We start from the raw sequence: 26,079 nt of genomic DNA on the forward strand, positions 1-26,079 counted from the left end.
ACAGTATAACAATAGGTTAAGATTTCTGTTATATAAACAGCCTTACTCTAACATCTGGAAATTTAAAAAATATAGGAAAATATTTAGCTGTATACTGAGTAACAGAAATAAGGACCTTTATAATACTACGGTAACCACTCCACCTGAAAATGATATTTTCAGATATTGATTATATCTCCAGTTTGATACATGATTTGATTGGTATAACATTTATTATTAGCTATTGACCTACTGGAATACAATTTTAATGTATTTGGGCTTTTTTTTTTTTTTTTTTTTTTTGTATTTTTCTGAAGCTGGAAACGAGGAGAGACAGTCAGACTCCCGCATTCGCCCAACCGGGATCCACCCGGCACACCCACCAGAGGGTGACGCTCTGCCCCCCGGGGCGTCGCTCTGCTGCGACCAGAGCCACTCCAGCGCCTCGGGCAGAGGCCAAGGAGCCATCTCCAGCGCCCGGGCCATCCTTGCTCCAATGGAGCCTCGGCTGTGGGAGGGTAAGAGAGAGACAGAGAGGAAGGAGAGGAGGAGGGGTGGAGAAGCAGATGGGCGCTTCTCCTGTGTGCCCTGGGCGGGAATCGAACCCGGGACTTCTGCACGCCAGGCCGACGCTCTACCACTGAGCCAACCGGCCAGGGCTATTTTGGCTTTTATAAAGCAAAGCTGACTCAATTACTTTAAGTTATAAGAACAATATAATATCTCTCCATGTACAATAAATAAAGTTCATAAAAATCTTTTTTTGAATTGTATACTTTATTGATTTTAATTTATTGAGTTTACGTAGATTCAAGTGTCCCACTTGAATAAATTTCCCCACCCCTTTGTTCCCCTCAACATCCATTCCCTTTGCCATCTTCCCCCCAACGTCCTCCACCTTTCCCTCCAGGATTTGCTTTTCTGCTCTCTATAATGCTGTGTTATGTATATATAATTTCACCAATCTCTTAATTTTAGTATCCAAGATATAGCCAATATCAGTTTTGTGGCACAAAATCAACCACTTACCTTTATCCTTTATATAAAAGCAGCAAACAAGAAAGTTACAAAAATATGATTCACTTATTAGTCTGTCTATTTAGTTAAGTGTAGTGATGTGGCTTCTTCACTCTATTTCATAAAAGTAGTAAGAAGAAGTAGCTTTTAGTATCCTAGTGTCACTAAGGTGCCAGCACAAAGCAAATAGACATGCTTCCTGTGACATTTTTGTTTGTGTATCTTGATGTTTGGAACCTGGCTAAAAGAGTGGCTGAAACCAATTGCAATTTCTGAGTCAAGGAAAAAGGTTGTAGTAGGAGCAAACTAAACTTTTGGAATAAAGCAGGACAACAGTGATGACATTTCCTATATGGTATGAAGACACTGAAAATATTAATTTCAATGGAGTGGGATTGAAAATGTTTTACTTGGGGCCCTGGTTGGTTGGCTCAGTGGTAGATAGTCAATCTGGTGTGTGAATGTCCCGGGTTTGATTCCCAGTCAGAGCACACAAGGAGAGGTGACCATCTGCTTCTCCAGCCTTTCTCTTTCTCTCTATGTCTCTCTCTCCCTCTCTCTCTTCCCCTCCAGCAGCCATGGCTTTAATGTTTTGAGAAAATTGACCCTGGTTGCTGAGGACGACTGCACGGCTTCACTTCAGGTGTAACAATACCTCCACTGCAGAGCAATGGAGCAGCAGCCCCAGATGGTTGGATCCTGGAATCTGTCTCTCTGCCTCCCTGCCTCCTTGCTTCTTATTTAATAAAATAAGTGAAAGAAAGAAAGAAAGAAAGAAAGAAAGAAAGAAAGAAAGAAAGAAAGAAAGAAAGAAAGAAAGAAAGGAAGAAAGAAAAGAAAGAAAAATGTTTCACTTACGAGGGTTACTGTCATGATGAGGTTTCTATACAAGCATAAGCCAAAGGGAAAGGGATAATATGTCACCTATTCCTTGGAACATGCAGCACATGTTTTAAGGAATAGAGCCTCATAGGTTCTCTGAGTGTCTGTAGCAACCACAAAACTAAAAGTCAGCTGGCATTAAGTTCACACTACCATAAAACCAATAATTAGGACTCTTTGATTGCTTCTCACATCTTCAATATGTCAACCTGAAGGAAACAAAGGCAGAAGTGAAAAAGCTAGGAGTAGAAAGAACAAGGACGTTGAGCATACATCATCTCTTCCCACTACAGGATTCCTAATATGCACTAAATTTAAGACAAAGAAGACATGCTACAAACTGAATATGTGATGAAATATTTTTTTTAAATGTATGTTAAACTGGTCACTTTAATAAATAAAACTAAGATACAATATGTAATTAAATTGAAAGAAAATCTATTGAAATTAATTAAGCTATAATTCCTGGGGAGAAAAGGGATATGAAAAACTGTGGGTTCAAAATACAGAGGTAAAAGAAGAAAAAAGGATGAACCTCAATTTCCTCCCTATGGAGCCCATCACATTAAATAGGATAAGTACAAATAAATGCATATTTATTACTTTTTAATATGAGGATATAATGCATAGTAAATATGAGAGGAAACTAAGGTAATTATTAGTTTCAGGCATTTTATTTTATTATTATTATTATTTTTTTTTTTTTGTATTTTTCTGAAGTTGGAAACGGGAAGGCAGTCAGACAGGCTCCCACATGCGCCCGACCGGGATCCACCCGGCACGCCCACCAGGGGGTTATGCTCTGCTCATCTGGGGCATTGCTCCATTGCAACCAGAGCCATTCTAGCACCTGAGGCAGAGGCCATAAAGCCACCCTCAGCGCCTGGGCCAACTTTGCTCCAATGGAGCCTTGGCTGCAGGAGGGGAAGAGAGAGACAGAGAGGAAGAAGAAGGGGAAGGGTGGAGAAGCAGATGGGCACCTCTCCTGTGTGCCCTGGCTGGGAATCGAACCCAGGACTCCTGCATGCCAGGCTGACACGCTCCACCACTGAGCTAACCAGCCAGGGCCAGTTCCAGGCATTTTAAAAATCAACTAATGGAGCCTGACCAGACGGTGGCACAGTGGATAGAGTATCGGACTGGGATGCGGAAGACTCAGGTTCGAGACTTCGAGGTCACAAGCTAGAGTACGGGCTCCTCTGGCTTGAGCAAAGCTCACCAGCTTGGGCTCAAGGTTGCTGGCTTGAGCAAGGGGTTACTCAGTCTGCTGAAGGCCTGTGGTCAAGGCACATATGAGAAAGCAATCAATGAACAACTAAGGTGTCGCATCAAAAAACTGATGATTAATGCTTCTCATCTCTCTCTGTTCCTGTCTGTCTGTCCCTATCTATCCCTCTCTCTGAGTCTCTCTCTGAGTCTGTAAAAAAATAAAATAAAATAAATTGACTAATGGAAATAGAATACAGGACTAGAGAATGAATACTTTATTAGAAAATATACTTGAAAAATAAAAAAAACTCATTTACTTTAACAATTATAATTAAAATAGTTATGTTGTTGCTTTTTAAAATCTTTTATGGCCCACAAAACATGTTTTATTGTCAGAAACAAATTTTAAAAATATTTCTGAGACTGATCTTCACCAATTAAAATATTTTTTTCTTTTTTATTCAGTAGGAAGGCAGGCAGAGAGACAGACTACCACATGTGCCCAACCAGGACTCACCTGGCAAACCTATCTAGGGGCAATGCTCTGCACACCTGGTATGTTGCTTAGTTGCTCAGCAACTGAGCTCTAATTCTTAGCACTTGAGGTGAGGCCATGAAGCCCTTCTCAGCACCCAGTGCCAACTCGTACCAGTTGAGCCATGGCTGCAGGAGGAGAAGAGAGAGAGAGAGAGAAAAGAGAAGGGGAGTGTTAAAGAATCAGATGAGCAATTTTCCTGTGTGCCCTGAGCAGGAATCAAACTCAGGACATCCACATGTCAGGCTAACATTCTATCACTGAGCCAACCAGCCAGGGCCTACAGTGAAAATTTTAATACAAAGTATTTTAATTAGCTATATTTGAGGAGAAATTTGATAAAGTGTGGTTTTTACTAGCCAATATTCAATTTGAAAAATTCTAGAAATAAGGACTATTGAAGAAAAATAAGCTACACTAAAACCAAAATAGAAGAAAAACCTAAAAAATTAACAAAAATATCCTATTTTCTGAAAATTCTATTTCTTTGTCATTTCTTTTAAAATATTAATTTTAGCTAATTAGATGCAAAATGAGTTAATTGACATATTAGAAAACTAGTCGAGCACACAAACAGGGTGGTTAGGTCCCATGGAAGGAAGTAGCTCCCCAGGTGGAGGGCAATAAATAACCTTTTTCATCATCAATTCATGAGGTAGAAAATCCTAACAGGTTTAACTCAGTTAACTCTAGAATATCAAAAGAAATTCCTGCTCCTGCATTTTTCTTTGCTTGAATTGAACAACAGCAACAAAAAATTGATAATGGTTGTATTATTCCTACTTGGGAAACAAAAAGATGTTGAAAAAAAATAATCCAGCAATCTCAGTAATAACCAATGATCATAAATAACATAAATGCTTATATACAACTAATCAATAGTAATATATATTTAAGATAAATGTGGCCCCGGACAATTGCTCAGTGAATAGAGCGTCTCCCAGCATGTGGACATCCCAGTTTTGATCCCTGGTCCTAGCACACATAAGAAGCGACCATCTGTTTCTCTTCCTCTCCCCCTCTGCCTTTTCTCTCTCTTCGCTTCCTGCATCCAGTGGTTTGGTTGGTCCTAGCCTGTCAGCCTCAGGTGCTGAGTATAGCTGTGTTGATTCAAGTATCCACTACAGACAGGGGTCGGGGTGGTGGGGAGTGGAGGGAGAACACCAGTGAATCTCAGTTGGGGTGCATTCTGGAACCTATCCCTCTATCTCCTTTCCTCTCACTTAAAACAAAGACAAAATATAATGTTAAGTTGTAATTCTTTTGTCATTTATTCTCTCCAAAGTTCAAATTGAAATCATAAGTAAATGCAGAGGAAATTAAAGAAAGCAACTAGGAATAATCCCAGATTTAAGTTTGCTTTCTTGTAGGAGTAGAATTAGGTTAAACATATTTTGCCTTAAGCAAAAAAACAAACAAAAAAAACCCCCAGAATTTGTTATATAAATAATCTAGTATCTAGATCTATGTTTTACTATCACTCATAATGTAACTAACGAAATAAATATCACGTATCATTTATCTTTAGGATCCAAAAGATCTGTAATTTGTAAAAGGTTGTAAAATGTACCAGGGAATAAGATATAGGCTACATTGTATTTATTTAACAGTTATAATTTAATGCTGTTTACCTTGACATATTTGTTATGTCAATTAATAATGAAAAATATATGTGTCACTGTTAACTTGTAAGTAAAAACAATAATAAATGGGAAAACTTTCATATCCTAAGCAAAATTTTACGAATAAAATATACAACACACATATCTTTCAAGCTTTATAATAGAATGTGTAATTGGTTAAATAAGTAAAATTCAGGTACCCTGCATAATCTAAACATTTTAAGGATCAATATTCTTAAAAGGCTTGATAGGGCCATTGTAGTTAGAAAGAAAACACAAGATTATAAAAAGTACTAATCACAATTGTAATAATAGTAAATAAAGACTAATTTAATTGAACAATATTGTATTTGTTATGTTTCCTGAAAATAAAATCCATTTTAAAAATAAAGAATTTTGTTTATAAAATAAAACCAGCTCAACATAAAAAAATGTAATATTTTTCCTATAAAAAATAGAAAGAAAATAACAGAAAAGAAAAGAAAGTAAAGCACATGAACAACAGTGTGGTGATTGCTGTGAGGGGGGAGGTGGAGAAAAGGATGAGAGCAAAACTAGTGATGAATAAGTCCTTGACTTGGGGGGAGGTGAACACACAGTACAGTATACAGAGATGTCTTGTAGAATTCAGCACCTGAACCCATAGAATTATGTTAACTAGTGTCATCCTAATAAATTTAATAATTTTAAAATAAAAAATGAATTAACAACAAATAGAAACATCAAAAAGAGCAAATATAAGTTGTCTGAGAAAGCAAGTAATAATGTAATATATAATGTAATTCTATTACTATAAAATAATAGTTACTGAGATCATCACATAAAAGTATTTTTTTTAATTTTTTTAAATTCATTTTAGAGAGGAGAGAGAGAGACAGAAAGGGAGAGAGAGAGGAGAGAGAGACAGAGAGAGAAGGTGGGGAGGAGCTGGAAGCATCAACTCCCACATGTGCCTTGACCAGGCAAGCCCAGGGTTTCGAACCGGCGACCTCAGCATTTCCAGGTTGACGCTTTATCCACTGCGCCACCACAGGTCAGGCCCACATAAAAGTATTGTTACTAAAAAGAGAGAGGATGGTGTAAAATATTATAAATTTGAATTTTATTACTTTGTAAGTTTTAAATTAAAAGCAATAGATGTTTAAAATTTATTTTTGAAATTTAAATTTATCATGGTAAGAACATTTAACATAATATTTACTTTCTTAACACTATTTTAAAATTTTCACAAGTATGTAAAAATTGAACAAACAATGGGTCCAAAAAAAATTAGAACGAAAATTAGAAAGTATCATCAGAGAAATTATAATGAAAATGGAACATACCAAAAGTTACAAAATTAGTTTTAAGAGGGAAGTTTATAGTGACAAATACCTACATTAAAAATAAAACCATGGATAAACAACCTAAAATTACATCATAAGGAACTAGAAAAATAGGAGCAAAGTAATCCCCAAGTTAGCTGAGAAAAGAAATCAATAAAGACCACAGCAGAAATAAATGAAGTAGAGGTGAGAGAAATAATAGGAAACATCAATAAAACTAACAGCTCTTTTTTTGAAAAGATAAATAAAATTAATAAGTCTTTAGCTAGACTTACTATGAATAAAAGAGGGAAGATTCAAATAAAAACCTGATATGAAAAAAGTCATATCATATAACATAAATATCTGTAAAAGATTATGATGAACAATATGTGCCTACAAATTACATAACCCAGGAGTAATGGATAAGACCTAGAAATATACAATGTAACATGACTGAATCATGAACAAAAAGAAAGTCTGAATAGATCTATAATCACTATAGCCACTGAATCAGTATTCAAACACCACCCAACAAGTAAAAGTTCAAGAACAGATAGTTCCACTGGTGAATTCTTCCAAACATTTATGCCCTGGCCGGTTGGCTCAGTGGTAGAGCGTCGGCCTGGCGTGCAGAAGTCCCGGGTTCGATTCCCGGCCAGGGCACACAAGAGAGGCGCCCATCTGATTCTCCACCCTTCCCCCTCTCCTTCCTCTCTGTCTCTCTCTTCCCCTCCCACAGCTGAGGCTCCATTGGAGCAAAAATGGCCTGGGCGCTGGGGATGGCTCCTTGGCCTCTGCCCCAGGCGCTAGAGTGGCTCTGGTCGCGACAGAGCGACTCCCGGTAGGGGCAGAGCATCACCTCCTGGTGGGCAGAGCGTTGCCCCTGGTGGGCGTGCTGGGTGGATCCCGGTTGGGTGCATGCGGGAGTCTGTCTGACTGTCTCTCCCCGTTTCCAGCTTCAGAAAAATACAAAAAAAACAACAACAACAACAAAAAAAAAAAAAACAAAAAAAAAAACCCCAAACAAACATTTAAAGAAACTACTCAAAAAAAAATGAAAGTGAAAAAACCACTTTCAAATTTATTTTACGATGGCAGTCTTTACACTATACCAAAGCCAGACAAAAATACCACAAGAAAAAAGAAAGCTACAACCCAAAATCCCTTTTGTGTATAAATACAAAAACCACAATAAAATATTCACAGATTGTGTTCAATATCATATTAGAAATACTAAATACCCTTCAGTCTGTGTATCTGTTTTCTGTCAACACCATGCTGTTTTTATTATTTTCACTTTTTAGTATATTCGAAGTCAGGGAATGTAATACCTCTGGCTTTGTTTCTTTTTCTCAGGTTTGCATAGGTTATCTGAGGTCCTTTGCGACTCCATATTAATTTGATTTATTTTGTTCTATTTCTTTAAAATACCACTAGGATTTTGATGAGGATTATATTAAATCTAATCTTGCTATGGGTACTATAGACATTTTAACTATGTTGATACTTCTAATTTACAAACATGGAACATCTTTCTATTTCTTTGTGTCCTCTTTTAATAATATCTTGTAGTTTTCAGTATATAACTCTTTCACACTTTTAAAAAATTTATTCCTAGGTATTTTTCATTTTTGTTACTATTGCAAAAATACAGCTTTTTTATTTATCTTTCTGAATGTTTATTTTTAGTATTTAGGATTACAATAAATTTTTGAAAAATAATTTTGTGTCTTGCAACTTTACTGAATTTGTTTATTGTTTTTAGTAATGTTTTTGGTTGGGTCTTTAAGGTTTTCTATACAGATAATAGTGTCATCTGCAAATATATTACTGAGCTACAGGAACCAAAACAGTAATGCATTGTCTTAAAGATAGACATAAATTACTGAAACATTACAGAGACCCCAGAAATAAACCCACACATAGTATATGTCAATTAATGTTTGACAAGCATACCAAGAATATATCATACAATGGGGAAAGGACAGTCTTTTCAACAGATGGTATTGGGAAAACTGGATATCCATCAACAAAAGAATAAAATAGACCTTCATCTTATACCATACATAGAAATCAACTCAAATGGATTAAAAACTTAAATATAAGATCTGAAACTATAATACTTCTAGAAAAAAACATAGAGAAAAACTTCATCACATTGGTCTTGGCAATGATTTTATGAAAAGGAGACCAAAAACATGGGTAACAGAAACAAAAATAAATAAGACTATAAACCTTTTGCTCAGTAAAGAAACAATCAACAGAGTCACAAGGAGTGGAAGAAAATATTTGCAAATTATATATCTACTAAAGGGCTATTTTCTAAAAGATATGAGTTACTACTATGACAATAATGAAACAAATAAAATCAATAACCAATTTAAAAATAGTCTAAAGATTTGAATAGACCTTATCTAAAAATGACTCAGATGAACAACTAATTTATAAAAAGATGGTCAATGTTAGTAATTATCAAGGAAACACAAATGGAAACAACAATGAATATAGTACCATACCTGGCATGATAGCTACTATCAAAAAATAATAAATAAAAGACAAGTGTTGGCAAAGATGTAGAGAAATTGGAACCCTTCTATACTGTTGTTGTGAATGTAAAATGGTGCAGCCACTATGAAAAACATTATAGAGGTTATTCCAAAATTAAAAGTATATCTATGACATGATATACCAATCTCATTTCTGGGAACTGAAGTTCTTTTGAAAGATTCTGAAATATTAGACTCCTATGTCATTATAGCTCTATTCATAATAAGCATGATGTGGAAACAATCTATCCATCAACACATTAATAAAGAAAATATGGTATATACATACAATAGAATATTATTGAACTTTTAAAAAGAAAAAAAATTCTACAATATGCAAGAACATCAATGAAACTTGACACCATTATGCCTAGTGAAATAAACGAGATAATGAATAACAAATATATTATAATTTCACTTGATTGCACAGTGATTGCCACAGATGAGACAGAAGGAAAAATGAAGAGTTGTTGATCAACCAGGTTAAAGTTTCATTAAAGCAAGATAAATAAGTTTATAGATTTGTTGAATAGCATTGTGCCCTTAGTTAACAACATCACCATACTTAAAAGTTGTTTTTTTTAAATCCCCCCCTCCTTTCTTTTTTAACAGGGACAGAGAGAGTCAGAGAGAGGAATAGACAGGGACAGACAGACAGGAACAGAGAGAAATGAGAAGCATCGATCATAAGTTTTTCGTTGTGAGACCTTAGTTGTTCATTGATTGCTTTCTCATATGTGCCTTGACTGCAGGCCTTCAGCAGACTGAGTAACCCCTTGCTCGAGCCAGCGGCCTTGGGTCCAAGCTGGTGAGCTTTTGCTCAAACCAGATGAGCCTGCACTCAAGATAGCAACCTCAGGGTCTCGAACCTGGGTCCTCTGCATCCTAGTCTGATGCTCTATCCACTGCACCACCGCCTGGTCAGGCCTTAAAAGTTTTTTTTAAGGGAATAGATCTCACATTAAGTATTCACACCACAAACAATAAAATGTTAAAAATTGAAATATTAAAATTAATTACTTTGGAAATGGGAATGAATGTGAATAACAATTCAATACTATGTCTTACAAAGAATATTATTGGTGTCCCCACCATTGCCACCCTTTAAAGGTTTTTAAGAAAAAAACAAAAATAAAAATATCAAATAAAAACAAAGATATAATAAGGCACAAAAAAGAGAATAAACTAATTCTCTTATTGAAATCTTATTTCAATAAGTCAATAAGAAAATCTATTTGACTTATGCATTTGGTAATTCTTGACACAGTGAATACTTATTTACTTAATGGAAGAAAAAATTGAGAATCTCTTTAAACTCTGTGCAGCCCAAAATATTTTTTAAAAGAAAATAGCTTTTCTTTGTACTATCAGGTAACTCTAACTCAATTCTTAAGTTCTACTAGTTAGTTTTATTACATGCAATCTGTTGCTTAATGCTACTGTGTTTGTTATTCTACCTAAAAATTGAGATGATAATATGCATCTCACAGAGTTGTGCTAAAAATGAATGAGTACTTGGTCCACATATAATTTTTAAAAATTTCCTTTATTTTATTGTCAACACAATAAAGATTTTATTTTATTTTATTTCCTTTAATTTAAAAAACATTTTTAATTTTATTGTCAACACAATAAAGATTTTCAAGTGATATTTTACAGTAATGAAAAAAAAGTATCAGTGGTCAGTGACAATTTTTCCTAAACAAATTTACATTTACATAGTGTTAACTCCTATAAATAACATTAATATTTAATATACTATAAATTATAAAAATATTATTTTATGAAAAAACAGCATACTAGTTATAAACAAACTAAATTGAGGTTGGAGTGTTTTTGCATAACTAAATTAATAATGTAATCTCTTAAGATATTTAAATTTATAATTATTATTTTGTGACTCTTGCAATATGATTATTTAATAAAGCACTAATGACACATAAATAGTCAGATGATGCAGATATGTAGACAGTAAAAAAAAGAAAATCAATCTTGTTTGCATAATGGACATATTTCTCTTCATTAAATTCAAATTCTACTCTCTTCTTCAGTGAACTGATAATTACATCATTATTTGCCTTTAAATTTGATAGAAAATCTATTTGACTTATGCATTTGGTAATTCTTGACACAGAAATAGATGAGGTTGAGCTTTTATATTTATCATCAAAGTCACTAGAGACATTACTGAGTAACTTTTGTTCACCAAGGAGACTTGATATTTGGCAGTACATTGTCATTCACAGCCAAGGTCAGGGAGGATTAAAGCATGCTTAATTGTTCCTATTATGATTGAAGTAGAAAGTTTTTTGTTTGCATCAGCTTATAAAAAAATGACCTCTACTCAGTATAGAAAGCACCAATTTAACAATTTTATTGATACCAAGAAACTGATGATATAGCAATAATCTGACTGTATTAGTGTAGTCTTCTGTATTGCTTAGATATGCCCTCAAATAATTCATAGCTAAGAAAATAATTTAGGTTAAGATTAATGTACACTTTAATGACAAAATACTGATTTACTGTTCAGTAAATATGATTAAAAACTTATTAACATATTATCCATAATTATAATTTTTGTAATTAGAATTTATCAACAGCACCTTAAACATAAATATTAAAAGCAATTTAATCATTTGGTTAATTCTCAAGATATGTATTTTTTCTATCCTTTGTAATCTCTTTTTTTAATAACCATAGAAAGAAGAGTAATTGGTAAGCTTGAAAATTGTTATATTTTATTTTTATTGATTCCTATCGACATTTGTTTTAGCCATAGTTTATTTTAGATTATTACATTTTGCAATTCTTGTCAGTGAAAAATACACCAACTATAAAAATTATTAAATAGGTTTTAATAGCACCAGAAGAATTTGAATATAATATAATTTATGCAGATAGAAAGTAAATTTGTACCACTCTAGTCACAAATATTGGATATTTCTGAAAGAGTGAAACAGAATAATTTGGAACAATCAATTGGAAGTAAAATGTTACATCCATTTTCATAAACAAACCATATTGTTTGTCCCACCCAGACTTATATAAAGCACATGTAACTTATCAGTAGCAGTCTTCATTCATACCAATCTGGAACATTAGCTTTAAGAAGATGTCATCTTTGATAGTTCTTACAAGTGAAGTAATAATTTGAAGGGAATATATAGTAAGAGAATGTAAACTTAATCTTTAGTTTAACTGATCTCCACAAAAGGAGTTATATATAGGAAAAATTATGCTTTAAGTGATCAATATGTACTAGTCAATTTATTTAGAGTTATACATTAACAGTGGGACCCACTCATTATTACATGAAAAGTTAATTTATCGAGAAATATGTAAAAGTTTGCTCTAATTTAAAAATAATTAGATCCTTCAAAGGCTGCATGTCTAATTTTGGTGATCTTACTTTAACTGGATTTGGGTAAACTAGGTGAGGACACAAATATAATAAAAGAAATAGGGACTTCTGCTTATTAAATCAGCTCCTACCTGACAATCCTATAAAAACATACTTTAAAATATGCATTATAACAAAAAGTAGTTCCTGGAAGCACTAGCATGAAAGATGCAGATAGATTCTCCTGGTGAGTTTGGATTTATAACAAGGAAATTGTATACAGTGAATTTCTCCTCCTGAGCCCTGGTGTATTAAGGGACCAGGTGCATGGGACATTCTGGTTAGTAAAGAGACTGGTGAAATCTTAAAAGGGAAAAAGACAGAGAGGAGTTATTAAATTTTAACTATGCTTAACTCCAATTAACCCCTGAAATATTCATATATAGGAAAGACCCAAAGCAACTCAAACAAAACAGATGATCCAAACTGAGATCAAAGATGTTAGCCAAGAGGTAATGTTTACAGTTGAACTTCAACACTTGCTGCCTAGTAAAGCAAACAGTATTTATTTGACAAAAATTACAGAATCTAGAATCTTCACAACTTATAATTCATCTAGAATACAATGCTAATTTGTCATACAAGTCATGAAAAAAACATAACACTTTCTTGAGTAAAAAGAATTCAGTAATCCTCCTTATTCATGTGAAATGCATTCATTCTAAAACCCTCAGAGTGGGGGTTCTGGGTGAGGATGGTGGAGGATTAAAGAAAAAAAAGAGAGAGAGAAAACTCATGGACAGGCAACAGTGTGGTGATTGAGGTTTGGGGGGAGAAGGTGAAGAGAGTATAAGCATGATAAATGGTGATGGAAGAAGATGTGACTTGGGGGATTGAACACACAATATGGTGTACAGAATTGTGCTGCAGATTTGGACACCTGAAACCTGTATAATTATGTAAACATCAATGTCACCCCAATGAAATCAAACAAAATTTAAAAATAAATAAATAAATAAGCAAATAAACAACCAAACCCCCAGTGGATGCCCGAAATCGAGCATACTACAAACTCTGTATATACTGTTTCTTCTCATATATTCATGCCTATAACAAAATTTAATTTATAAATTAGTCATGTAAAAGGTTAACAAATAATCAAAATAGGAATATATTGTAATAAAAAATCATGTTACTATGGTCTCTCTCTCAAAATATTTTATTGTACTGTACTGATATTTTTACTTAAATGAAGCACTTTACGTCTTCTCTTTGGCAAATCTGAATTTCCAGCATCACGGCACTTGGGACATTATTGCTCTGGGGACATTATTAATTGCTTAGGGACATTAATGATTAAAATATGGTTTACTTGAACACAAACACTGAGAAGCTGCTAAGTGACTAATGGTGGGTAGCATGTACAGTTTGGAGAAACTGGACAGAGATGAGTCCTGGTGTCGAGCAGGATATGATGCAAGATGTCATTGTGCTGTTAAGAACAGTATGCAATTTAAAACTTAAAAATTTTATTTCTGGAATTTCTTATTTAATATTTTCTGAACCATGAAACCAAAACCACAGATAATGGGGGAGACAGTTGTATCAACCAAGATTGATCTTGAGGTAATCTAGATGTCAGCATTATTAAACAAGAATTTTAAAGCCATCTCAAAATAAAATATGCCCTTCATGAAAAATAAATCAGTAGAAAAATAGAAATGACTTTTTAAGAGAACCAAATAAATAATTTTAAAGCTAAAACATAAATGTGAAATAAAAATGAGAACTAGGTTGCTCAGTAGAAATTTTACAAAGTAATAAATATAGAAAAATGAAATGAAAATGAACGTAAACTCTGAACCTGTTAGATAATATTTATTGATATTGTAGCTATACATTTAAAGTAAAAAAAGAACTAAGAGAGAATAAGACAAAAAAACTATTTGAATCAATAATGGTCAAAAAACTTTTATAAATTAAATGAAGTCATTTAATAGCTTCAACATTTGATAGCTATGACATATTCAAAGGACATTAATTAAAAAAAACACAAAGAAACTACACTTATACCAGCCAAAGAAGAAATCTTGAAAGAAAGTAATAAGACATTACATAAAGTAGAGCAACAATTTGATCAATGGCTAAATTCTCAACAGAAACCAAGGAGGCCGATATACAATAAAATAATATTTTAAAAGAGAATCAATCCAGAATTCAACATCATGTTAAAATATCTTTCAAAATTTAAAAACTTAAAATTAAAGAATACATAAAAGAATCTTTCACTGGAAGACTTCCACTACAAGAAATGATTAAAAAAAACAAACAAAAAAAAAAAACCAGTGTCATCCAATAAATTCAATTAAAAATTAAAAAAAAAATAAAAACATACTTTCAGTAGTCTTAGTAGAATTGATTCTAGATAGAACTTTGCAACTACAGAAAGAAATATACTGTATTAACTCTTTTTTGTAATTTTTTTTTTTTTTTTTTTTTTTACAGAGTGAGAGTCAGAGAGAGGTATAGACAGGGACAGACAGACAGGAATGGAGAGATGAGAAGCATCAATCATTAGTTTTTCGTTGCACATTGCAACACCTTAATTGTTCATTGATTGCTTTCTCATATGTGCCTTGACCACGGGCCTTCAGTAGACCGAGTAACCCCTTGCTTGAGCCAGCAAGCTTGGGCTCAAGCTGGTGAACTTTTTGCTCAAACCAGATGAGCCCTCGCTCAAGCTGGCGACCTTGGGGTCTCGAACCTGGGTTTTCCGCATCCCAGTCTGATGCTCTATCCCCTGCGCTACCGCCCAGTCAGGCTGTATTAACTTTTAAAGTAAAATTTGTATATTGTATTGTAGGTATTGCACAAACAATTATATGAAAATATGTATATAAATACATAGACAAAAATATTTGTCCCAGTAGACCCTGAGCTCTACGTTGCTCAGGCATCCCTGATCCAACTTCCTCTTGCAGTGGGACACTCCTGCTTATCAGCAGGGCTGGCAGCCTCTTTGAGACTACTCTTGAGGCAGCTGTGAGGATTCTACTTATTGGTAGAGAGTCCAATCACCATCAGAGGAAAGACACAACCAACATACAAATTAGTTGCAAAACTCACAGGCAGTTTATTACTCACAAATCCTACGGTGTGCCTGGGTACAGATTAATGGGGCCCCATAGTCGTGTTCCTCTTGGTTGTCCTTTGATCCATGATCAGAGCTGCTGGGAGACGATCTGGGATCAACATGGAAATCTGGACGACTGACTGCAGCTGGAGGCCCCTTGGTTTAAGTACCCTTTATGGCCTATGCCTTCTAACAGGTGTTAATCTGTGGGATTATTACATCAATCCACTTTTAGGGAGTTCCGGCAGGGAGCACTATTTATCTACATATCATTTCACACACACACACTGACCTGGCCCAGAACAGAGGACATGCATGGTCTTGCCTATTACGTCTCTACAGACTAGGTTAGCTCTTGCCCGGAGGGTGTAGCCTTATTCACTTGTCCTAATGGCTTTTAATATTGTATCCTAATTTATTTCTATTTATTTGATTTCCTATATTACTATAACAAAATTTTCAACTATAGTTTAAAATATTAGAGTGATAGTAATCTATCTAATTGCAAAATTTCTGCATTTTATTTGAAGTGGTATAATTAAGAACAGTAAATAGATTGTACAATTTATGGGTCTAAAGTATCCCAGAAAAGTTACATACATTCCAAAATGTAAAGAAGTGTATAGTAAATGACAAAGAGAAAATAAAATAAGTTTCTAAAATATTATTTAATATGGAAACTATCATCTTTACAATTTTTTTTCTGTAAATCTAAATTAATCTAAACATTTTAAAAAATGTTTAAATAGATTTTAATATTCAGAAAATTAGAAACAGCTATTTTGGAAAAACATATTATAGTATATTTTAATGTTACCACAAAATTTAGCAATTCCACTCCTAGATATTTTACTATAGAGCAAGTGAGCATATGTTTTGACAAAGATTACCACATTAGAAATATTGTTAATTAAAAAGCTACTTAAATATTTATCAACTGATGATGAGTAAGCATATTTTGATATGAATATATCATAAAATACAACAAAGCAAAGAAATAAACTATTAAGACAAAACATATGGATGAATTTCAAATTACTATGCTAAATGAAAAATGCCAAACCAAAATATAAAGTATAACTAGAAAAGTCAAAATAATAGTGATTGAAAACAATCTGTGATTTCTGTGGGCCAAGAGACAATGGAACAGATCACTATAAAACTGTAGGCCCTGGCCGGTTGGCTCAGCTGTAGAGCGTCGGCCTGGCGTTCGGGGGACCCGGATTCGATTCCCGGCCAGGGCACATAGGAGAAGCGCCCATTTGCTTCTCCACCCCCACCCCTCCTTCCTCTCTGTCTCTCTCTTCCCCTCCCGCAGCCAAGGCTCCATTGGAGCAAAGATGGCCTCGGGCACTGGGGATGGCTCCTTGGCCTCTGCCCCAGGCGCTAGAGTGGCTCTGGTCGCGGCAGAGCGACCCCCCGGAGGGGCAGAGCATCGCCCCCTGGTGGGCAGAGCATCGCCCCTGGTGGGCGTGCCGGGTGGATCCCAGTCGGGCGCATGCGGGAGTCTGTCTGACTGTCTCTCCCCATTTCCAGCTTCAGAAATACGCAAAAAAATAAAATAAATAAATAAATAAAACTGTATACAATTACCAAAACATCAAAATATACTCAAAATATGCTTAAAAGTGTGGATTTTATTGTTTGTTTAACACACTTTTTTAAAGCTGAAAAACATAGACAACAAGGGAAAACACGAGAGAAACACTGCTATTTGAACAAAGACTAAAGGATGATTGCAGGCTTTGCAGAATTTTAGCCTGTATGTGTCTCAGAAGGTTGCAAGAAAATGCTCTTCAATTTTACTTGTGTATCAAGGAAATAATATTGAATATTTAAAACAAAAGTAGAAAAGGCAGAAGTGAAGTCTAAGCATTTGTTTCATGGGAGATATTTTGGAACATCTTTATCAGTTGACTACACTCATTTGCTTAAAAGTATAGAGGATTATATGATGGATGAGATAAAAGTAATATCATTGTGTATGGCTTTTAAACCATCCTCTAGTGGAATATATATTTTAAAAATAATACTTAACATACAATTCTTCACTTATAACTTTTATGAAAAGGGTACAGCTGGGTCTTGTGTGATTCCCTAAACATCAGTATCTCCGGAGCATTTCCCGAGGGCTAGATGTTATCTGTGCATTCAGGGGGTGTATCACAACTGAGAAACACCCCCTTATTTGCTTTATTTTGGGGGGTCTTATTTTCATTTTGTTTGTTTTCTTCTTTATGGTGCTTCTCAATGTAACCAAATCTTTCTTAACAGAAAAGAAAGTTCTTTATCTTTCTGCCCATTATGTCTTGAGGAGGGTGATGTCTGTACACTGGAATATCACCTTACACAAAAATTCTTAACTTGGCCATACATGTCATTGCTCATAGGCTCTGAAATATATATGTAATATCCATGGAAAATTGTTTTTCAACATGTATGATATTTTATATATCAATTTTATTAATTCAGAATTGTGGTATTTATATTGTATTAAAACAGTAATCATTGATGATCAACATGGGTTTATAAATTAGTGATGAAATTTGCAATTTTTAGCTAACCTCAGTTTTAAATGTATTTGCATATTTTATTGTGATTATGCTTTAAGATAAAATCCTCATTTATAGAGCTAAATGCTAATCACAGCAGGTTTTAGAGCTTACTTGCAATCTCAACCTAGTCCTGAGAATCATAAAAAATAGCAGAATAGTTTTGTTTAATGTTAAATTATATACTACCAATATAAACACTGCTCAAAATCCTTGAAATAAATAAAAATGTCAAGCAAATGTTAATCAAAACTTAGCATAAAAAACTGAAGTTTTTCTATGAGTGAGAGCACTCATGAAGCAGTAATTCTTGAATTGATTGTGTCACAGCATACATAGTTTATAAAAGAGAATTTGTTAATCATTTGGAAGAAGCAACAAGGCAAGGTCTAAATTTAAAAATAAAGAGTTATGGGTTTCTATCTTGTCTGTCATAGAGAGACTTATATTGAATCCCTGATACAACTTTCCTACAGGAGGCAGCTAACCACCTGGATAATAATTGATTGCATTGGATACCTTCCTGCATGGATAGATAATAATTTATCTTTATTAAATAGTTATTTATTTTGGATATGGACTTATTTTCCTGTTTGCTGTGCTTTTGTGATGACAGTGAGAATCACCATAATTTTCACTGTTTTGGGGGGCAGTAGCAAAATGTCTAAGTTATTTTTAAATCATAACTTTTTTCTATATCTATTTCTATAACCTATTAAAATGCTCAGCTTACACCTCGGGTACATAGAGTTTTGTAAAGCAATTTAAAAATTTGTTCTTCTACTCTGACTTTATAAGCCTGTGATTCTTGTCTCAGTCTAGATGTTCTAAATTTTTCCATTTAATCTTTATCATTCCAGTAATGAGCTGACCCTGACAAGAATATACCAATTATCTGAACTGAATTGTAGAGAAAGACTATTATTTCCTTTCTTTGTGATGAGACACCTGTGTCAATGAAATGGCAAATTACAGCAGCTTTATTTGCTGCAAGAATACACTGCAAACTGAGAGTTAATGTGCTGTCATCATGATTTCAGAAATCCAATATCTTTAGGGTATAAGCTAAATTTGAAAACCACTGATTTGTTCCTTATTTTTCTTTTATGCCAATGTGCCAATTTATTTTTTTGGTTATCTATTGCTGCACATTGCTGCATTACATAGCTCCTGAAAACTGAATTGCTTAGATCAAAAGCATCCTGTTATTTCTCTTGATTTTTTAGGTTGTTTGGGCCATACCTAGATGTTATTCTGTTTGCCTTATTTGCAGTCTCTCATCAACATTCAGTCACTTTGTGGCTGAGACTGAACAGTCAAATTGTTTCTCCCTTACCAAGCCTGGAGCTTGATTGCTCTCTCCTGTGGCCTTTCTCTTTCTAGCAGTACCTGGGGTTTTTAAAAGGGTAGCAACCTCAGAGGCAGGAAGGGGAGGCTGCTATTTCTCATTCTGGGCACAGACATCCCAGGACATCATACATCATTCAATAGCTTTCTATGGCTAAAGCTGGGGGTGGGGTGGGGTGAATGAGAAGCACTTGCATGTTCTCCCTTGTTCTTTTTTAAAAAATTTTAATGGGGTGACATTGATAAATCAGGGTACATATGTTCAAAGAAAATATCTCCAGGTTATTTTGACATTTGATTATGTTGCATACCCATCATGCAAAGCCAAATTGTCTTCTGTCACCTTCTATCTGGTTTTCTTTGTGCCCCTCCTTTTCCCCTCTTGTCTCCCCCCCTGTAACCACCACCCTCTTGTCCATGTCTCTGAGTCTCATTTTTATGTCCCACCTATGTATGGAATCATATAATTCTTAGTTTTTTCTGATTTACTTATTTCACTCAGTGCAATGTTATCAAGGTCCATCCATGTTGTTGTTCTTTATTTCTCTTTCTTTCTTCCTGCTTTCCATTTTCTTCCTTCTTTCCTTCCATTTCCTCCCTTCCTTCCTTCTTTCCTTCCTTCCTTCCTTCCTTCCTTCCTTCCTTCCTTCCTTCCTTCCTTCCTTCCTTCCTTCCTTCCTTCCTTCCTTCCTTCCTTCCTTCCTTTCTCCCTCCCTCTTTCTTTCCTTCTTTCTTTCTCTCTCTCTTTTTCTTTCTTTCTATCTTTCAATTCTTTCTTCCTTCCTTCCTTCCTTTCTTTCTTCTTTCTTTCTTTCTTTCTTTCTTTCTTTCTTTCTTTCTTTCTTTCTTTCTTTCTTTCTTTCTTTCTCTCCATCTTCCTTCCTTCCTTCCTTCCTTCCTTCCTTCCTTCCTTCCTTCCTTCCTTCCTTCCTTTTCTTTCTCTTTTTTTTCTTTCTTTTTGTGAGGAAGCTGTAATTTTGAAGACTATCTGCCATATGTGTTTCAAAGTTTTACATTCAAACAACATTATTAAAAAAATTGTAGATTTAGATTCTTTGTGTAATTATTTAGTCCTAATATTAATTAAGTGCCAAGAACCAGCAGGACTTGTAATTGTCCAGGTCTTGAGGGAGAACGGTGGCAGATTAAGAAATAAACACAGAAAGAAAAAGTATGGAATTGGGAGACCTCCTGTAGGCTGATGGCACACAGGAAAAAAGGGGCAGCCCCCCCCGGCCAGCTTTATTATATAGTGCAGAGAAAAATGCATTTGTAAAACAAGGAAATTTCTGATACAAAGTTCCATATCCTTTTAAGAGTGCATCACCCCCTACCATGTAACAGCCAAGGGTGACAAGTTTAGTCTTAAAAGGGTGTGGAAAAGAGCTTAAAAGGGTGTGGGGGAGATCTTAGTCTTAAATAAACCCTAGGCTATAAGTACTGTGTCAGCTTATAGCTTGTCTCCCACAATTAAGTTGTTAGGTATGTCCAGAGCCACTTTTCATTAAAAGGAAGAATATACCTTCAGAAATGAGATCAGAATGAGATCTACATGTTTCCACTAATAGGAAGGAATGACTTCATCATTGTAGTGGCAGAACTTTGAGAACATTAATATTTATTTCATAATCTCATAGAGGTCTGTGGCAAGAGTAATGATTGTTCCAGCAAGCCCTATTCTATTTTCTTCCAGGGCTCATGGCTTAAATACCATTTACTTAGGTGTAAGGCTGGTGGCTGTGGCCATGCCAATTTACATTGAATGCAGGCAGATGGTAAAGGAACTTTGAAGCCAGAGGATGGTGGGCCATTTCATTTATGAGTCTTGCAATGCTGGATGAGCAGACAGGCAGGGAACACTGCTTCTGTCTCTCTCTCTCAGGACTCACAAGCAAAATGGGCCAGGAAATAAACCCCTTCTCTGGCAAACAATAGCAAATAATAGCCCCTCCCAATGACGGCAGGCAATCTACAATTTGCAATTTGCCCCCCTGCAGCTTTACATAGACTGTACACACGTGGTGCTGCTCCATACTCATGCACCACCAACCAGGCAAAGTACAAGAGAACAAGCCTAACACACTCATTTGCCCAACACTAAGCAATACATTTTTCATTTGCCTTTGTAATTATTAATTACATGTATATAAATTTGTTGTATGAGCAGAAGTAATGGATTTAACATCCATCTAACTTGCTTAAAACTCAAATGATTAACTTTTATGCCCTTCTTTATTTTCTGTTTTCTGGAAATTCGATTTGTCTGCAATTTTTCTTAGTTTGATTTTGTTTTGGAAATATAGGTAGGACTAATAATGCCAGTTGACAGGTGGAAAAATAAGGAAGAAACCGGGATTCTTGATCTTCTGAATAACAGAGGGCTTCCAGCAAAGTTTTTAAATGACAGAAATAAAAGTTGTTTTATTCTAATCTACAGCATTTTAGTGAGTTTTGGAGGAGTCTTAGTCCTTTGCATTACTAATACAAAATTATACCAGGATATTGAGACACTATGGAATGGTTGGGTCAACCTCACTTCAAGTTCGCATGAACTGAAGAGAACTATTGCCTTTGGTAATAATCAAAGAGGAAATTGAAAACTTTAAAAGACTTGTGTGAATAAAAGGATGAAATAAATAGAGATGCTATTTCTAGCTTTTTAAACTGTGTTTTATATTAGAAAGAATTATTTATCTTTTAGTACTATTGTGAAAAAATCATGCATTTGATGCATTTTAATTAGAAGTCAGCAACTAATATAATGAAATAGGATATAGATACTAGTGCACAGCTATTTGTGGCCAGCCAAGTCTTTTACCCTATAATGACAAATAAATACAGATAATTTTTAAAAATGTGAAAGCAAATAATTTAAAGTGGAAAGAGAAGATGCTAGAAGACATTCAACAGAGACAGTTTATTTCAGAGGATTGTCTAAAACTAAGTTCATCCACTTTATTGATAAATAATGAGCAAAGAATATAGTTATCATATGGTAATCACCATCAGACAAATATATTACTGTGGGGACTAAAAAAAAAATGCCTTTCTCTCTATCATCTAAATTCTTCCAGCTGGATTACTCAAGAAATTAACAGACACAAATTAAAAGAAAAAAAATAAAATTTTAATACATTCTCTTAGGGAATTCACATATGTAGGTAATTTGCAAAGACTATGAGGCAACATTGGGTGCACGTGACATTTTGGACAAAGCAGAAAAGGTGTAGAAAGAGACCAGAGGTTTCTGAAGTGAGAATAAATGAGTGTCACATAGTTGAAGAAGAGCAGAACACCTGTGGTGCTAAATTCTTGCTAACTAACTCCGAAATACAGTAGTGCAACACAGGGTTCTATCTAGGCTATCAGGCTCTGGCCTGAATTTCTCCTGTTCATCATTCTTAATCCAACTAGGCGAAGTTGAACAGCTCTTCTGAAATGTCTCTGTCTGAATCTTGGGCAGAAAAAGGACCAAAAGTTTTCTCTGAGTATCCTTTTTTTTTTTTTAATAGTTTAAAATCAATATTGCAAAAGGCAAAAATCCTGTTCTCTGTAATTAATCTATAATTTTATAATGATTATTTTCTTTCAGAGTAATGTTTGCCTTTAACCTTTCCTATGTACTACTATACATGTTATTATAAAATAGCAACACAGAGATATATGCCTCTACCTTTAGTGGTCTGTCCACACATATAAAAATATAAAAGTAGAAATTTTTTTTCAGAAATTAAAAATAAAATATTTTCTTCTTAAAAGTTTGAGTTTTAAAAAAAAGTTTGAGTTTTCTCATTGAATTTATTTGTGATACTTAAATGTTTAATTATGTTAAATATGAGTGCTTTTCATTTCTCATTTTTAATTTTTCTTTTTAATTTGAAAATTCTTGTGTTTCAGAAATTAGTTTTTCAGCTAGTGCCTCCTAAGTATTGCCTATCTTTTCTTTTTCTGATATCTTCTTAAAACTATATTAAATTGTATATATCTAAAGTTCAGTTCTCTTACTTCCACCCCTTACATACTAATGCTTGTTTGTGATATTTAGTTTTTTGTGAATTTACTCAATTCACTTTTCATCTAGTAAAGTTTGTTATTATTTCATAAATGCAACTTTATCCCCAAAATTTAAATTTAGTTATTGGTTTGAATTTCTGATTTTATCTTTAAAAACTTGTTTTGTGGTTTTAATCCACACTCCCGTTGATTTGTAGACAGCAAAATTATTTATTTTATAGTCTTTTCATACTGCCCTTTCTTCTGAAGTCAATCTCATGTAAGTTTTTGATTTGTTGGATGTTTTATAATACTTTATAGTTATCTTATGTAGAAGGTATCATTTTTGCTTAATTTTACAAGCTTCCACTAGTCTCATCTTGCACTGATTTTCCTTACTAAACTCTGTTTATTATTTTAAGGAATAAGCTCCCTATTATGTATATATGATATGGTATTGAACCATCCTTCTAATCTGTGGAGAAGCAGTTCTTTCCAGGTGGTAGTTCTAGTGATTGGGCAGACAGATTATAGATGTCCACTATACCAGCATGGTCTTTTAGCAATGGGCATTGGCAGTAGGCCCCAAATTTTGGGTCTGTGCTATATAGCCACCTCTGTTCTTTGACTTTTCTAACTTCAGTCTTGTGCAGCATTATGTATTTTAGATTGCTTCATTTTAAAGTAATAATTCAAACATTAATATTTTCCTTATCTTTTGCTACTCTCCATGCTCACCTGTTCACACATACATGTGTTTGTGGCTTTTCTATTATATTGTGGTTTGCAATACAAAAAGAAATTTTTAACAGATTAACAATATTTTGTCTTGTACATTACAACATTTTACATATTTTTGTCATATAAACACTTTTGTTGTTCCTGAGAACTGTCAAAAATATATTTTCTAACCTCCTTGTGGGAATTTAGTTATCTAAAATGTACATTTTTACCAGTGGGAATCTATTATTTCTCAGCTATAATCTCAGGTTTTATTTTCATAGCACAATAATTTTCAGAGTTTCAAAGGGGGGATATTATAAATATAATTCACTTGTTTAGAAAAATAATACTCTTTCTTTTTGCTAAAAGTGCAGACCCCTTTCTTTGTCCCAACAATAACTGAATCTTGTGTGTACTGCTCCCAGCTATAGTTTAATTATTTACCAGGAGGAGTTATGATATGTAATATAAAGGTATAAATAAAAAACCCTGAATTGTTTTGCGCCAAGTACATATATTTTACTTTCATATTGTATTACAACAATTGGTTCAAGTTCTCAATTTGAGACTATAAGAAGTTATTAATAAAGTCTATAGTGCTTGGACTAATAGTCCCCTCATTATAAATTGTTACAGCATTGACATGTAGCTGCTGTAATAACTTGTCACTACCTTGGAGCAGCATCTTAGGCAAAATGTTCCAAGTAATATAAAAGACTAATTTATTTCGCTTGCACAGAATCCTCTTAATGGAGGAAATCTGAAAATATGACTTTAAGTGAAAAATCAAAATTTTATGTTATAAAAATACCTACTTAAATCTTATTTATTGCAGAAAAAAATCCTGAGGTTATGCTGTATTTGTAAAGGCTATTTATATCATTGTCTGTTCCTCTTAGCAATGTAGCTAAATGATTTATCACAGCTATGTCAGCATTCATCTCCATGAGGTTTTCTAACAGAGTATGGAGAGACAGGTAAGCCAAAGTGAATTTTTATGATATAAGTCAGTATACATGTGCTCGGTAACATCAATGATTAATAATATATTCATGATACATATTCACAACACTTCTTAGCCTCAGCAAATGCAAACTGAAGCACATTAAATTTCTTTTGGACACAATATTGGTGTGTGTATACACACAGAAACGAACACAAGCATACACACCATGCCCTGGGTACTCTTGGGATAGATCCCATGCTTCTTTAAGGTCATAACTTGTTACTTCCTTTAATTTCCTAAAACATAAAATTTGTATATGTATCTAATATGCTGAAGAATACAAAATGTGTAACTTTCCTTTTCTGTATGATATTGAGAATCTTATATTAAACAATATTTTTTCTTGTTGAACATAGAAAAATTAGTGTGTGATAAAGGGTAGCTGACACACAAGTTTTCATTCTCATAGGAAATTTCTTGGGAGCTAACTATAAATTGGGAGAGTCCAAAGACTGACAAACAATTTTATAAAAATCTGTAAGAAAGTCTCTACCAAATTAATTTTGATCCTTCTCCAATCCTGTAATGTTCTCTCTGGTATACAATGAGGTTAGCAGAAGTCCAAAGAAAACATATTCTTAGTATTGCTTTAACCATATAATACTTATTCTTAAAATAAATCTGCTATAACTCCTTTGAGTTTGTCCTATACTTCCTAAGACATGATATATATTTAATGCTGTGCATTTCTTTAAAACATGAGTTAGAATTTTTTTTCCAACTATGTTGTTTGAAAATGTAATAGTTACCATGATGTGAATCATAGTAAAATTACTCACAGTGACTACTAAATACAACTTTTTAGATAATTAACTGACTGACCATAGAATGAGAATCACAAAGAATATTAATAAAAGTGCAGCTATTTTCTTGATAATACCCTAG

Source organism: Saccopteryx leptura, chromosome 4 (assembly GCF_036850995.1).
Source record: "Saccopteryx leptura isolate mSacLep1 chromosome 4, mSacLep1_pri_phased_curated, whole genome shotgun sequence".
NCBI lineage: Eukaryota > Metazoa > Chordata > Mammalia > Chiroptera > Emballonuridae > Saccopteryx > Saccopteryx leptura.